The sequence below is a fragment of the Myotis lucifugus genome, unplaced genomic scaffold (genome assembly GCF_000147115.1).
Source record: "Myotis lucifugus unplaced genomic scaffold, Myoluc2.0 scaffold_290, whole genome shotgun sequence".
NCBI classification, from domain to species: Eukaryota; Metazoa; Chordata; class Mammalia; order Chiroptera; family Vespertilionidae; genus Myotis; species Myotis lucifugus.
The window spans coordinates 1,289,504-1,304,164 of record NW_005871338.1 but is presented as its reverse complement, the minus strand read 5'-3'; the positions used below and the strand labels follow the sequence as shown (position 1 = coordinate 1,304,164).

Genomic DNA, 14,661 nt, shown 5'->3' with positions numbered 1-14,661 from the left:
AAAGAAATTAATTAGGAGGTGGCCGGCAGGGCGGGACTGGATGAAATGGGCTCAACACTCCCTGGAGCCAACCTCCTGCGGTCCCTCCCTGGCTGGCTGCATCTGGGCCAGCACCAGGGCTCAAAGGGCGTCTGCAGAGTGAGCGGGGTCCCTCAGGCAGGTGGGGTCCCTTGGCCTGGCCTGCAGGGATCAGGCCGAAACCAGCAGTCTGACATCCCCCGAGGGGGTCCCGGAGTTCAAGAGGGCACTCTGCAAAGTTGCTGTCGCTCGGCAGATCCTGTGTTGAGCATCTGCCCCCTGGTGGTCAGTGCTCATCATACATACCTCCCGGTCAGCTGGTCACTGGTCGCTTAGCCTTTTATATATAGATGATTTCCTCTTCCTAAGCACTCCTCCTCCTACAGGTTTGCCTATCTCCATGACAGTTATTTCAGTTATTCAAGTCACAAAATCTGACATCATTCTTAACTTTTCTTATTCTCTCACTGCTATTAGCAAATCCTATCAGTCTACCTATCAGCAAAGTAAGTTTTACTCTACTGTTATTACTTTTCCTTGAGTATTTAAAAAATCTTGGATTATTTTAAGGCAATTAAATTTTAAACATTCCTTGCATATTAGGAAAATCTGTTCACACACTTTTTATATAAAGCTCCATAAACTTGCTGTTAATCAATTTTGATTTGTGTTAATCACACCAGATTCTATAGCTAGGTGATCTAAGTCCTTCTGAGCTGAGACCTGAATAATGATGGAATCCAGGTTACAAAAGTGTGGGGAAAAAACTTTTGAGGCAAAGGAACAATAAATGAAACATTTCTTAGTTGAGAATCAATTTAGCAATTTGTATAGACTGGAAGCAGTCCACTTTTACTACAGTGTAATAAAGGAAGGCAGAGTGTAAAGAGATGATATCTATAATTTAAAACCTGTGGATCATAAAATGGAGTTTGTACAATATTTTCACTGGGTAAAGAATTCTAGGTTGACAGATTTTATTGTTGTTATTCTTGATTGTCTCTGTCAAGATTTTTAAAAGTTTAGAACACAGCTTTCTGGCTTGTATTGTATTGTTTGAATTGCTTTTAGACATCTGAAGAATTATTGCCCTTATTCATCATGAATATGCCTGTTTCTCAGGTTGATTTAATAATTTTATTTTTATCACTAATTTTAAGCAATGTTATCTCAATATACCTTGATGCAATTTTATTCATGTTTTTGCTTTGAATTCATTGCGCTTCTTGAATTGTAGGTTTAGAGTTCGCTTCAAATTTGGAAGATATTTGACAATTCTTTTCTATCCTATCCTCTCTCCCTTTTATGGGACTCTATTTATTTACACATGTACTAAATTTTATTATACAAGTAAGAATGCTGTGTTTATTTTATTCTTTACTCTTTCTTATCTATTCAATTTTGAATAGTTTCTATTTACTAATCTTTCTTTTTTTTCTGTAGCATGTAATCTCTCATTAATCCCATAGAGCAGTGATGGCGAACCTTTTGAGCTCAGCGTGTCAGCATTTTGAAAAACCCTAACTTTGGTGCCGTGTCACATATAGAGTGTCACATATAGAAATTTTTTGATACTTGCAACCATAATGAAACAAAGACTTATATTTTTGATATTTATTTTATATATTTAAATGCCATTTAACAAATAAAAATCAACCAAAAAAATGAGTTCGAGTGTCACCTCTGACATGCGTGTCATAGGTTCGCCATCACTGCCATAGAGTGTATTTGTCATTTCTGACATTGTAATTTACATTTCTCAGAAGTTGGATGTAGTTCTCTTTATACTTTTCACATATCTTATCATGCATCCACTTTACTATAATTTCTTGAACTATATTAAGTATATTTATGCTCAATTTTTTATTATTCTTATCTACCAGTTCTATCATCTAAGTCATTTTAGGTTTTCAATATTATCAATTAACTTTACTATTTATTATGCCACATATTTTTCTACTTCTTTGTTTGCTTGGCAATTTTGTATTGGTTACCTGCATTCGTTTTCTACACTAGCTATAACAAAGTTGCACAAATTAAGTGGCTTAAAACAACAGAAATTTATTCACTACAGTTCAGGAAGCTAGAAGTCTAAAATCCCGGTGTTGGCAGAGTCGTGCTTCTTACAAAGTCTCTAGAGGAATATTTTTCCTTGCTTCTCCCAGCTTCTGGTAGCACCAGGTATTCCGTGGCTAGTGACTACGGTCTGCACATGGTCATATTTTTTGTTTTATGTCTCTGTGCCTAAATTTCTCTTATCTTTAAGAATGTCAGTCATTGTGCTCGCTTCGGCAGCACATATACTAAAATTGGAAAGATACAGAGAAGATTAGCATGGCCCCTGCGCAAGGATGACACACAAATTCGTGAAGTGTTCCATATTTTAAAAAAAAAGAATGTCAGTCATTGCATTAGGGTCCACCTAAGGGGCCTCATTGTAATTTCATTACATCCATAAAGAGTCTATTTCCAAATAAGTTTACACTGACAGGTATTGAAGTTGGTGCTTCAATGTATCTCTTGGGGAGAGACAGTTTACTGCATAAGAATGTCAGAAATTGTAAATTTTACACTTTGGGTATAATTTTTTTTTTGCATTCCTTTAACTATTTTAAGTTTATGCTGAGATGTAAAATTATTTGATCCTGCAAAGCCTGCTTTTAAGCTTTGTTAAGTGAGCCCAGAGCAGCCTCCAGTCTAGGAATAATTTGACCTGAAAACTGAGGCAATAGCTTTCTGAGCGCTGCATTTGATATGAACTTTGAGGCTTTCTACTCTGGCTGTAAACATGAACCAGCCTTATAGAAGCTCCAGGGTCTGTTTCACCTGATTTTTTCTGGTGGTTCTTTCTCCACCTCAGTAATTTCCTCACACATATGTGCTAAGAATTCAGATGAAGACTCAAAAGGAATTTTCTTCCACTGTTCTGGAGCTTTCTGTGTAACTCTTTCCTATCTAATGTTCTGTCTTATAATGTTGACTGTTTTTTAAAAAAAAACTCATTTTTATTGATTTCAGAGAGGGAGGGAGAGGGAGAGAGATAGAAACATCAATGATGAGAGAAACATCGATTGGCTGCCTCCTGCACGCCCTCTACTGGGGATCAAGCCCACAACACTGGGCATATGACCTCTACCAGAATCGAACCTGGGACCTTTCAGTCCACAGGCTGACGCTCTACTCATTGAGCCAAACAGGCTAGGGCATAATTTTGACTCTTGAACTTTAAATTCTATTTTTACAACTAAGTGAGACCATGGATTTCAGTTTGGTTCTCCCTCCCTGTGCTTTGGCCCAGCAATTCCCTCTAGGCATTAAGTTAGAACACTAGTAAGGCTCATAAATTTTGGTTCCCTTCTCAAATAAATTACTGTTCTGCCATTGTTTCCTGAAAACATTGCTTCATATATTTTGTCTAGTGTTTTAGTTATGTAAGATAGAGAGGTAAATATGGCCTTGTTCCTAACTCATAGCTGGAAATAGAAGTTGTGAAGTGCAGTTTGGATTACACTTTGATTGAATAGTTACCTACCATACAATTTGAAGCCAGGGTGTGATGCTATCAGATTTATTTTTTAATATCATTCTTCTTGGAGAAAGAGAATGAACTGAAGTAGAGAGGAAGAAGGAATACCAACTGTGAGTGGATTGCTATGGTCCAAGCTAGATATGGTGATGGCTTGGATAAGGTATGCTAAAATAGAGACAATAAAAAGATGTGCTTTGGGGATAAAATTGGAGATGGATAAGGTCCTGCAGAATTATTGAGTTTGAGGTAAAATGAAATAAGAGTAGTGAGGTATAATTTATAAATTGTGGCTAAGAAACTAGTGAATGGCCATGACTTCCCTTTTTAATTTAGATGAGAGGGGTAGGTATAGAACTGTGGAAAAGGTTGGCATGTTATTTATAAATTTTTTGTTTCTCCCAACTGGAAAATTGAATCTAAACACTTTACTTTGATCAATTTTGTATTAACTCTTACTTCTATTACTTATTTTTTCTATACACTATTTTTTCTTGTCCATTTTTCTCCTTTCTTGCCTTTTGTTATTTTCCTTCTCTAATACTTTTGAAATGTTATCTTTTATTTATACCCCACTTAAGAGTGTATTCCTTAAAGTTGTATTCTCCTATCACTATGAAAAATTAATATCTTCAAGGTTTCTGAAACACACATCTGACCATGTTGAACTCTACACAGAATTCTGCAATAGTTTCTAGTGCCTCAGGATAAGTCCCTCTCCATAATTTATCTTATGTCAGAGCTTTGCTTCTTACAAATTTTACTCACCCTGCCTTCTGCAAGAACAGAACCTTTCTGTGACTTTTATAAAGACCCACAATGGGGTGGTATATATTAAACATTTTTGATACCTTCTTGCTATAGGAAAAACTTCACATTCAGTTAATTTTTTTCCCCACTGTCAATGAGGGAAGGAGAAACCTCAGCAACTCAGCTGATAGCAAATCAGTGACTTCAGAATTCCACGCAAATATTTCATTAAATATGAAATAATGAGATAATTTTAAAAAAATATATCTGAAGATTAATGCAACTAGAAACTTGGTTCATGAATAAGCTAATTGTAGTTCAGGTGTTAAATGACTAAGGTGCACACCTCACTGATCACTTTTCCTACTTCTCTTCTTGATGGTCACTGTCCTTCTCTCTAGGAAATGTTCTTACCGCCATGTAGAGTTTTCCCACATAAAGCAATCCTAGAAGTGGGCACACAGAAAAGTGAACTGGGTGCAATATTCGTAATGATATTTTCTTTTTTTTACCTTTGGCCACTTATTTTTTAAATAAATGAGTTTGCCAAAGTTATATAGAGTCCTCTCCATCTCTAATATTTTAAAGATTTTATAATTATTGAAATGGACAGCATGTTATACTTATTTTTCCACACAACACTGTTTAACTGTTATATTTAAGAAAAATGTAAGTCCCTGGGAAATATCAGAAGTCTTGGCTTAGACTTAGAAGTTTGACCTTTCTGTTCTTGTCTGTTCTGTGCTCTTACTTCCACAGTGGCTGTCCTTATGGTCAAGTAATGTGATGAAGACACTCAAAACCTATTAATAAAAGTATAATTATAACTCTGAGACATTGTGTTGATTGTTCTTTCCTGTTGACTTCCTATTTTCAGAAATGTGTATATTTTAGTCAGCGTGCAATTTCTCAGGTTAGCTGCCTAGAAATCATAATGTATGCAATTAAAAAAAATAATACGTGAACTTTATTTCAGTGAATCTTACTGAAATACGGAGCTCTTGATTACTGTAAATCTTCACATCTCACCTGACTGACTTCTGTGGCAGTCACTGCTAGTATTCTGTACAATGGCCATATCCCTGGATAGGATAATATTAAGAATAATATTACAGTATTATGGTTTTGTAGTGGGCATATGATATCCAGATAAAATCCCATGTTTATCAGCCTCCCTTAAACTGGTCCCTTCCGTGGTCTTGGACAATCATGTACACATTTCTTGCCAATGAGATGGAGGGGTAAGTCCCTGTGGAAAAGAATATTTTCCTGAATAAAATACCAACACGGAGTTACTCTTCCTACTTCCCTTTTCTTACAGCCTGGAATGTGTATCTCAGGCCTTTGGTTGAGATGCAGATGTCATAGCTTAACCATGAGTCAAAAGTCAGGTGTTAAAAATAATGGAGGAAAGGATGAGTGGAGGGAACATGGGTCGTTTTCTGAGAAAACCCTTTCACCTGGGAGATCTGAGCCTGAGTTCCTGGAGAACGGATATTGTGTTTACATAGTTCACAGCTGAATACTTAGTGCCACCACAGTCCTTGGAGTACAAACTGTCACAGACACATTTTTTTCCTCAATGGGTTGAGTTTCCCTTAATTTGTTTGACTTAGGTCTCCTTTTCCATGAACTGACTTAGTGCCCTGTAACTCAACTGTATTCTGGTCTACATGGTGTATCAGACTTAAAGTTCTACAGCCAAAACCTCAGGTTAAGAAATACACACAAACAAAACAACAACAAAAAACCCTCATGTTAAACTTCATTCTCTATGAGACTATTAAAAGAATTTGCATCTTAGGATGTTGTGGGAATTAAATTCCTACACTATAGTTAAGTAGTTAAGGGGTCTGACTGAAGCAATAAGTGAATGGTAGAATGGTCTCCATTTCAACAGACCTACAAGGGAATCCGAGTTATCAGTGTTCCTGGTAATTGTGAAAAGCAAACATAATTTGAATTAATCTTAACAAATATGTCTCAGTTAATGGAGTTTGATGAATTTTCAACCACTTTAGAAGTCCTGTGCCTGGAGAAATCAAAATTTACTCCCAGAGCTCATATTTTCTTGCATAGCTTAGGCACTGTCAATGTGTATTTCTCTCAATTTCCTACTTCTAAGTTCTTGGCTGAATAAACCCCTCTGTTTACTGAGACTTTCTCTAAGTGTGCAGTATGGCTGATTCAATTTCTTTATACTCAGGTGTAATCACATTTTGTCCAGCTTCTTTGAGCTGGTCCTATGAAATTTTTGGATGTTTGTAAACTCCTAAGATACAATATATGAGCAATATCTTTTATTCCAGAGATGCTTAACATATTTATTGTAAATTAATTTTATTGCTGTTTTCAAACACAAAAATGTATCTACATGTGCATGTTTGTAAAATTGAGATGCATTCCATGGTTACAGTGTAAGTGGAAACTTTTATGTGTCACTTCCCCCCATCCCCCACTAACTTGTCCTCCAGGTTTTACTGCATCTTATAAAACAATCTACTTTCAAGAGGAAATACAAGCGCTTAATCTTTAGGAAAACCTCTGGCAGTATTCTTGAGAATACTACACAGTGGTCCCTGTGTACTTTTAATAATCAGTTTCTATCATAGTTCCTTTCTATCAAGAGATACCTCTTGTATTACCTCTTGTGTTAGAAAAGGTTTCATATAGGAGAAGTTTCTATGTAAGAGTTTCTTTTTTTCTCTCTGGAACAACCTAGAGGTGCTATAGCTGCCTTGTCTTCCACTGGGATGGTTGTGACATATGTTCACATGGTTTCTCACGGGACCCAGGCAACTAAAATCTTCAGTTTTGTCCACTCTATCCAGCAACTGAAGGATAGCAGGGGCAAGATACCTAAAAGCCTCTGCATTGTTTCATTGCGGATGCAGATGGCTGCTGATATATTCAGCCCCCATGTCATTATTCCAAAGAGAAAGTAGGAGGATTGTTGGAAGGAGGAAGCACCTGCAGACTTCTGATTACATGTCATTTGGTGATGAGTGTGTCATAAGGAAAGCTCAAGCTGCAAAGGAGTCTGAATGGAGAACCTTGGCTTTCTAGACTCTTGAATAGAAAGTAAGCAAGAGGGAAATTGGAAATGCATGTTGGGTAAGTAAGCCTAAAATACCTGTCACTTTCGAGTTTGCAGGCCTCCTTTTATGTGTTTAAACTTTTTTTTAAATTGTTATTTTTTCCCACCTTTATAGTAACTGCAAACCTATAGGGAGGAAATCAGGTGAAAATTATACTCAGCTGAAAATTATACCCAGATGATGCTTTTTGAGATACAACATCAAAGACAATTTATAAAAGAAATACTTGATAAGCTGAACTAGATTAAAATGAAAAACTACTGCTTTGCAAAAGGCAATTCAAAAGAATTAGAAAACAGCTGCACATAAGAGAAAATATTTGCAAAAATCAAATCTGATAAGGACTGTTATCTAAAATACACAAAGAACTCTTAAAAATCAATAATAGGAAGACAAGCAACTTAATTAGAAAATGGGCTGAAACTTTAATAGACACCTCACCAAAGAGATACAGATGGTGAATAAGCAGATGAAAAAATGTTCTACATCATACGTCATCAGGAAAACACAAATTAAAGCAACAATGAGATACTACTACACACTCTTTACTGACTGAAATCTGAACACTGACAACATCAAATGTGCCAGTGAGGATGTGGAGCAATGGGAACCCTCGTGCACCTGCTGCTGGAAACGCGGAATGATGCAGCCACTTTGGATGACAGTTTGGAGGTTACATACAAAAGGAAACATACTCTTACAACATGATCCAGCAATTTCACTCCTTGATATTTTCCCAAAGCAGTTTAAAATGTCTGTGCAAAAGCCTCTACATGGATGTTTATAATAGCTTTATTCATAATTGCCAAACTGGAAGCAACCAAGATGTCCTTCGGTAGGGAAGTAAGTAAATAAACTGATATAATCATACAATGAAATATTAGTGCTAAAATGATAGGAGCTATCAAGCCATAAAAATATACTAAGGAACTTTAAATGCATATTACTAAATGAAAAGAGCCAATCTGAAAAAGCTACCTACGATGATTCCAACTATATGATATACTAGAAAAGGCAACAAAAGATCAGTGATTGCCAGGAGTGGATGGGGATGAAATGTGAATAGGCAGAGCACAAAGGACTTGTATGGCAGTAAAAATCTCTATGTAATATTATAACGGTAAATATATGTCATTGTACTTTTGTCCAAAACCATAGGTTATATAACAAGAATGAACCATATGTAAAGTATGGACTTTGGATGATCATGATGTGTCAATGCACGTTCATCCTTTATAGAACGTGTACCACACTAGTGAGTGATATTGATAATGATAGATGATATGCATGTGTAGCGGCAGAAGGTATATGAAAAATTTCTGGCCCTAACCGGTATAGCTCAGTGGATAGAGTGTCGGCCTGCAGACTGAAGGGTCCCAGGTTAGATTCTGGTCAAGGGCATGTACCTTGGTTGCGGGCACATCCCCAGTAGGGGGTATGCAAGAGGCAGCTGATCGATGTATCTCTCTCATCGATGTTTCTAACTCTCTATCCCTCTCCCTTCCTCTCTGTAAAAAAATCAATAAAATATATATTTAAAAAATTCTATTCATTCCTCTCAATATTATTATAAACCTAAAGCTGCTCCAAAAAAGTCTTTAAAGAAAGAGGACAGAATATTTCCTAATTTTTAGCCAGAGATAGCACAGCCAAGATTTGCAAACAGTTGCATTTCAGTTGTTTTGAAAACTGGATTTTGAAGGGAGGCTAGTTTGAATAGATTAAATAATTACAAAACAAGGCAGCAATGATTACAACACAATTATTCCTCCAGGATAACAATGTATTAGAACATCTATGAAAAGCCTCTAGTGTTATCACACGTCACTTGACTACTCTTCAGCATGTCGCCATCTGGCTAAGTTCACTGCCGCGATCAGACCCATAACTTAAGTTTGTGTATATCGAGCAAACAGTCCTTCTTTCCTTTTTGCTAGATTCTTGTCAAGCATTTCCAGTTAATTGCAGCATGTGACACACTGCCTCAACAGATTTGCTCAGTTTAATCTTCTTTTGGACTGAAATTACCATCACATCATTTACACGAATCAATATTTACCTACCTGTTGTGAGTTCTTAGTCCACAAAGATACCAGGACAGTTTTTTAGGGGAGAGTAAATTAAGCCCTAAAAATACATATGTTCAAAATATCAGACCAAAAGACAAATGAGAAATTTAGATGCTTTTTTTTTTAGTCTGGAGATCATCTCAACCTATACTGCAGGTTTATTTCCCATTGATGTCTGTCATACCCTTTCTGTTTCAGGCAAACTTAAGAAATTGATCTCCCAATTTCATGCACTAATTTTTCAAATAATTCTAAAAGTTGTACAACTCTTGTCTTTTATACATTGATGTAAAATATAATATAAAATGTATGGGATTTTTATGCATCCAATAAACATATGATGCAAATATGTCCCTGCATGGATGCTGTTATTTATGTCCCAAATTAAATGTTTCTCTGCTCTCAAATATATGATTATCTAAATCACACTCACTCTTGACAACAAATTCCTAGTCTATGATTTCCAGTGAACCCTCTTTTAAGATGAATCTCACTATCTAGTGAACACCAATTGGAATTCCCTCTCCTCCTATTGTATGGTTTTTGTGAGTTTACCATGAATTTCAAATATTGGTTTACAGGGCTAAATTCACCGTATTATATTATAAATTCTATATATTTGGGATATTAAGTACCTCATTGATTTTAGATTTCTAGTTGCACATATAAAGTGCATTCTCAATACATTTTTATTTAGTGATTGGCTGATAGGCTATAAGAAAAAAACTTTTCTGGAAAATAATTAAGTCAAAACATTGGCAACATAATACTTAAATTCTCCTTAAATATATACTAAGCAGATAAAAGAAACTAAGCAGTGAAAAATAGAAATAAGAACATTATTTATAATAGCCTATACTAGAAACCCTCCCAATGTCCACAGGAGGAGGATAAATAATTGTGGTATATTTATAAAATAGAATATTGCATAGCAATTAAAAAATGGACCACTGATGTATGCAATCACATGGATGACTATCAAGAACATTTTTAGTAAGAGAAGCCAGATACACAAAAAAGTACATACTGTATACTTACACTTTTAGAAAGTTCAAAATAGGCAAAACAAATTTATGGTGGTACAATTTAAACACTGTTTATTCCTGGTTTAGGGGCAATTGAATGAAACAAAATTTTAAAATGTTAAAGAATCAATTGACCCCTTGGCCAGTGTGGCTCAGTTAGTTGGAGCATTGTTCTGTGCACCACAAGGACATGGGTTCGATTCCCAGTCAGGGCACATACCTCAGTTGTGGGTTTCATCCCCAGTCTGGATGCGTGTGGAGACAACCAATCATGCATCTCTCTCACATAGATGTTTCTCTCTCTCTCTTTCCTTGTCTCTCTCTTTCCCTTCCTCCCTCTCTAAAATCAATAATAAAAAGAATAAATAGACATACCACAAGCATATAAAAAGTACTGCTAAGGAAGCTTTATAAAATAAAAAACAAGTATAATCTAATAGATATATATTGAACCCCCAAAGCTACAATATACAATAATCATTCCTTTCATGCTCATATATAAAAAAATTGTAAAAACTGACTTCAAATAAATCTCAAAAATTTCAAACTAATTGTATCATAATGTATTTTAATTAAACTATAATTTCATATATAGAGAGATAAATGATAGATAGATGATAGGTAGATAGATAGATAACTAAATATACCTGAAAAATATCACATTCAATTCATAAATTAAAAAAACAACTTACACTTAAAGTGAAATTTAAAGTGAAATATATAAAAAAGAAAATGTGATGCATCAGGAATAAGTGACAATGAAAATATGCATATCAAAATTGGGGGACTTAGACACTAGAAATTAAAGATAAGTAACACAAAATAGCAAGAGGACACATCTAACTTTCAGCTGCTACTCTTCTGTTCCAGAAGATTCTTGCCATGTGTGATTATAAGACCCCAGGCTGCCGGGGTTTCCATTTATTTTTTTTAGAATTGTCTGAGGAAAGTACTTTATGTGAGATTTTCCAAGTTATATATGTTAGAAATTAAGTCTTTAAAAAATTATACTGCATGAGACAAGACAAAAAATATATATGTTCACAGCTAGATGCTTCTAAACAATGGTTTTCAAAGTGCGATCGTCAGAACCTTCACATCAGTATCAGGAGTGAACCTGTGAGGCATGCAGATTCCCAGGCCCCATCCACCAGTGAAACTGTGGGTGGTGTCCAGCAATCCTTCATTCACAAGCCCTCCAGGTGATATTATATATATATTTATATTTATATTTATATATATAAAATCAGGGCAGATATATAGGGTGTCCCAAAATTCATGCAAGATTTGAATTTTGCATGAGCATTAACAACAAAAAATAGAAGCCTAATTTTACTTGGTTTATTGAATCATATTCTAATATCTGTTGCCCTTTGATTTCAATCCCTTCAATTTGATAAGCATTACCAAGTACCAATTATGGCCCAGGAGCAGGGACAATGAAGACCAATGAAGACCACGGCTTTGCATATGTGCCAGCAAAGCCGTGGAAGGCCATTTACCTGATGTGCTATTCTATACATAACCCTATACGGTATACTTTATGAATCAATAAAAAATTTACAATTTTTAATTATAAACCTTTGTTTTTTATCAAAATTACTTCTTGCGTGAATTTTGGGACACCCTATATATAGATACATGTATCTCCAAGTCCTTAGAGGCATGGAGGTTTGACTTCACATCCTTTCAATTCAGCTATAACAAATTTATTTTTGCTTTAGTGAAACCTGATAATGAGTCTTTTATTTTTTTTTCATAACATCAAACTGGATATTACTCAGAATGGCACAGAAATGATCAGCTTTTGAAAAGCAAGACTTGGACATCTAAGAATACACAATGGAGAGAGGGAAAAATAGTAACAACATTTTTTAAAATTAAAAAAGAAATAACTGTGTCATACAGGCTTTATCTTTTGAAAAGAAACTGACACAGAGGACTGTGTGTACACAGTGGGTTCCTCATAGTTCCTGTCCAATTTTATTGAACTAACAGCTCATTATTTTTTTTCCTAAGGGGAAAAATAAAAGGAGTTCAGGATAATCTACCTTTTAAAGGATGTCCTTATTTGTATAGAAAACAAACAAATAATAAAATAACACAACAACAGGAAGGCAGGGAGATATGCTTGTGAGGAGGTACCCTCAGCAAGTTTCCAATGCAGTTCACTCCCAAATCACACCTGGTCTAATTAATTGGGTTAATGGGTATATATATCTTTCCAAAAACAAAGCATTGGGATTCTTTCATAACCACCAGCTATGTTGGTTTGGTTTCAGAAGAAAGCCTAAGCCTAGTAAGGTGGTGAAGGGCCAAACAAGCCTAATAAAAACTAGACATCCTAATTTTCTACTAAGAGGCATTATGGTAAATAATCAAATACAGTTGGATTGTTTGCTGAGCTGTCAGTACCAATGGTGCTTTTGGGAAACAGAGTCTGTTCCATAAAGTGCTATTTCGGTTTGCACTGCAAATTGAATACTGATGATCAAAAGTAGAATTTTAATATCCTGTGACATGTGGGGTAAATCTCCCAGAATTCAAGAACAATACCCACAGCTAAACTGTAGAGACAACAGAAAATAATATAATCCCTTATGCCCCTGTGTATATCTAAAGATTAAGACAACAATAAATGGCATTCTTAAAGTTATAGAAGACAACAAATGCCATACTTTGACTTTTGTCAAAGTATATTTCACATCTGACTCATTGAAGTTTGAAATTCACCAAAGAAGCTTTGTGTTTAAGTTAAATTCAGCTCCCATTCCCTTCAGAGGTCTCACTGCAATTCATTAAACACCATGACTTTTTTATGAATAAGTTTGAACTCACCATCAATTGAGGACAGCGGGTTTTCATGGAGTGTTATCAGGGAGATAGATACTCACCTTTCTGAAGGGCTGTAAGGATGCCATAGAGTCTGGGGAAATGTAGACGTGAGAGCGGTTGGGCTACTGCACAGTCATGGCCAAGACAATATAACTTAAGAAGGGACAAAGACAAATATTTTTAAATTATTTTTATTGGTTTTTAGAGAGAGGGAAAGGGAGAGGGAGAGAGAGAAACATCAACGTGACAGTGAAATATCAATTGGCGGCCTCCTGCACGCCCCCTACTGGGGATCAAGCCCACAACCTGGGCATGTGCCCTGACCAGGAATATAGCCAGTGACCTATTGATGCATGGGACAGCACTCAACCAACTGAGCCACCTGGCCAGGGCAAAGGCAAATATTTTAAATAAAAAACAAGTGTATACACCGTTGACTTATAAACATGCAGAGTCACATTTCCATCCACCGGGCAATTTCCAAAGAATCCATATGGTGAGTTGCAGCTGGCTGGTTCCCTGGCAGCTTATGTACTAGTGGGGCTTGTGAGGGAATGTGAGTAATCAGGAGAAAATTAAGCCAAGGGAACTCAAGCTAATATTTGAGAGACAGAAATCTATATACATAAATCTTAGTTTAGCTCATAATATAAGTTATAATTTAAATTTTAAAATGCCCTAATATAATTAAAAGAAGGCAGATTATCAAGAGGACAAACAGTAGGAAATTGCAGCCAAAACAAGAGTGTTGGAGTCAGACCCTGCATTCAAACCCAGGTTACACCAGTTTACCTAGGACCAAAGCGGTCTGTGTCTCCATTCCCTCACTGTACAGGGAAATAACAGTGATGACAATACCCACCCTTCAAATGAGTTTGTGATGATTAAAGGAAATGATGTTTATAAAAGCCTCTAGAATGTAATGTGCTCAAAATGAATCTCAGTTTGGCATTGGGCATATGACCGTTTATATAGATTGTCCATCAATCATTGTAAAGTGGAACAATCCAGAATAACCTTTTGGACCAACTGGAACTTGAAACAGAATGAGAGGGAATAGAAGATTAGACTGATAAGAAAGAAGAGGAGGCGTGAGACCATACACAGAGGCAGGAACTGATATGACCTGGTAAGAAACATACAAGGAGTCCTCTTGATTCCCCATGGGAAACCTTCCCCTTTTCTCTCTCTCAGTATTTCAAATTATTAGAAAATAAATATTTTTTCATGGTGGGAGACAGGAGATTGAATCCCGTTTTTTGTCAGTGAACAGTTTTCCTTCAGCATCTTAGACAGACACTGTTGCCCGTGGAGAAGCAGAACATGGTCAAGTTACATGT

General features: G+C 35.9%; 1 non-coding gene across 1 annotated transcript; it reads left to right on the top strand.

Moving 5' to 3' along the window:
- Window positions 1-2,297: 2,297 nt before the first annotated feature.
- Window positions 2,298-2,404, top strand: LOC111828153. The gene has a single exon (XR_002831943.1). It is a non-coding gene; the product is annotated as a U6 spliceosomal RNA (small nuclear RNA).
- Window positions 2,405-14,661: the final 12,257 nt, after the last annotated feature.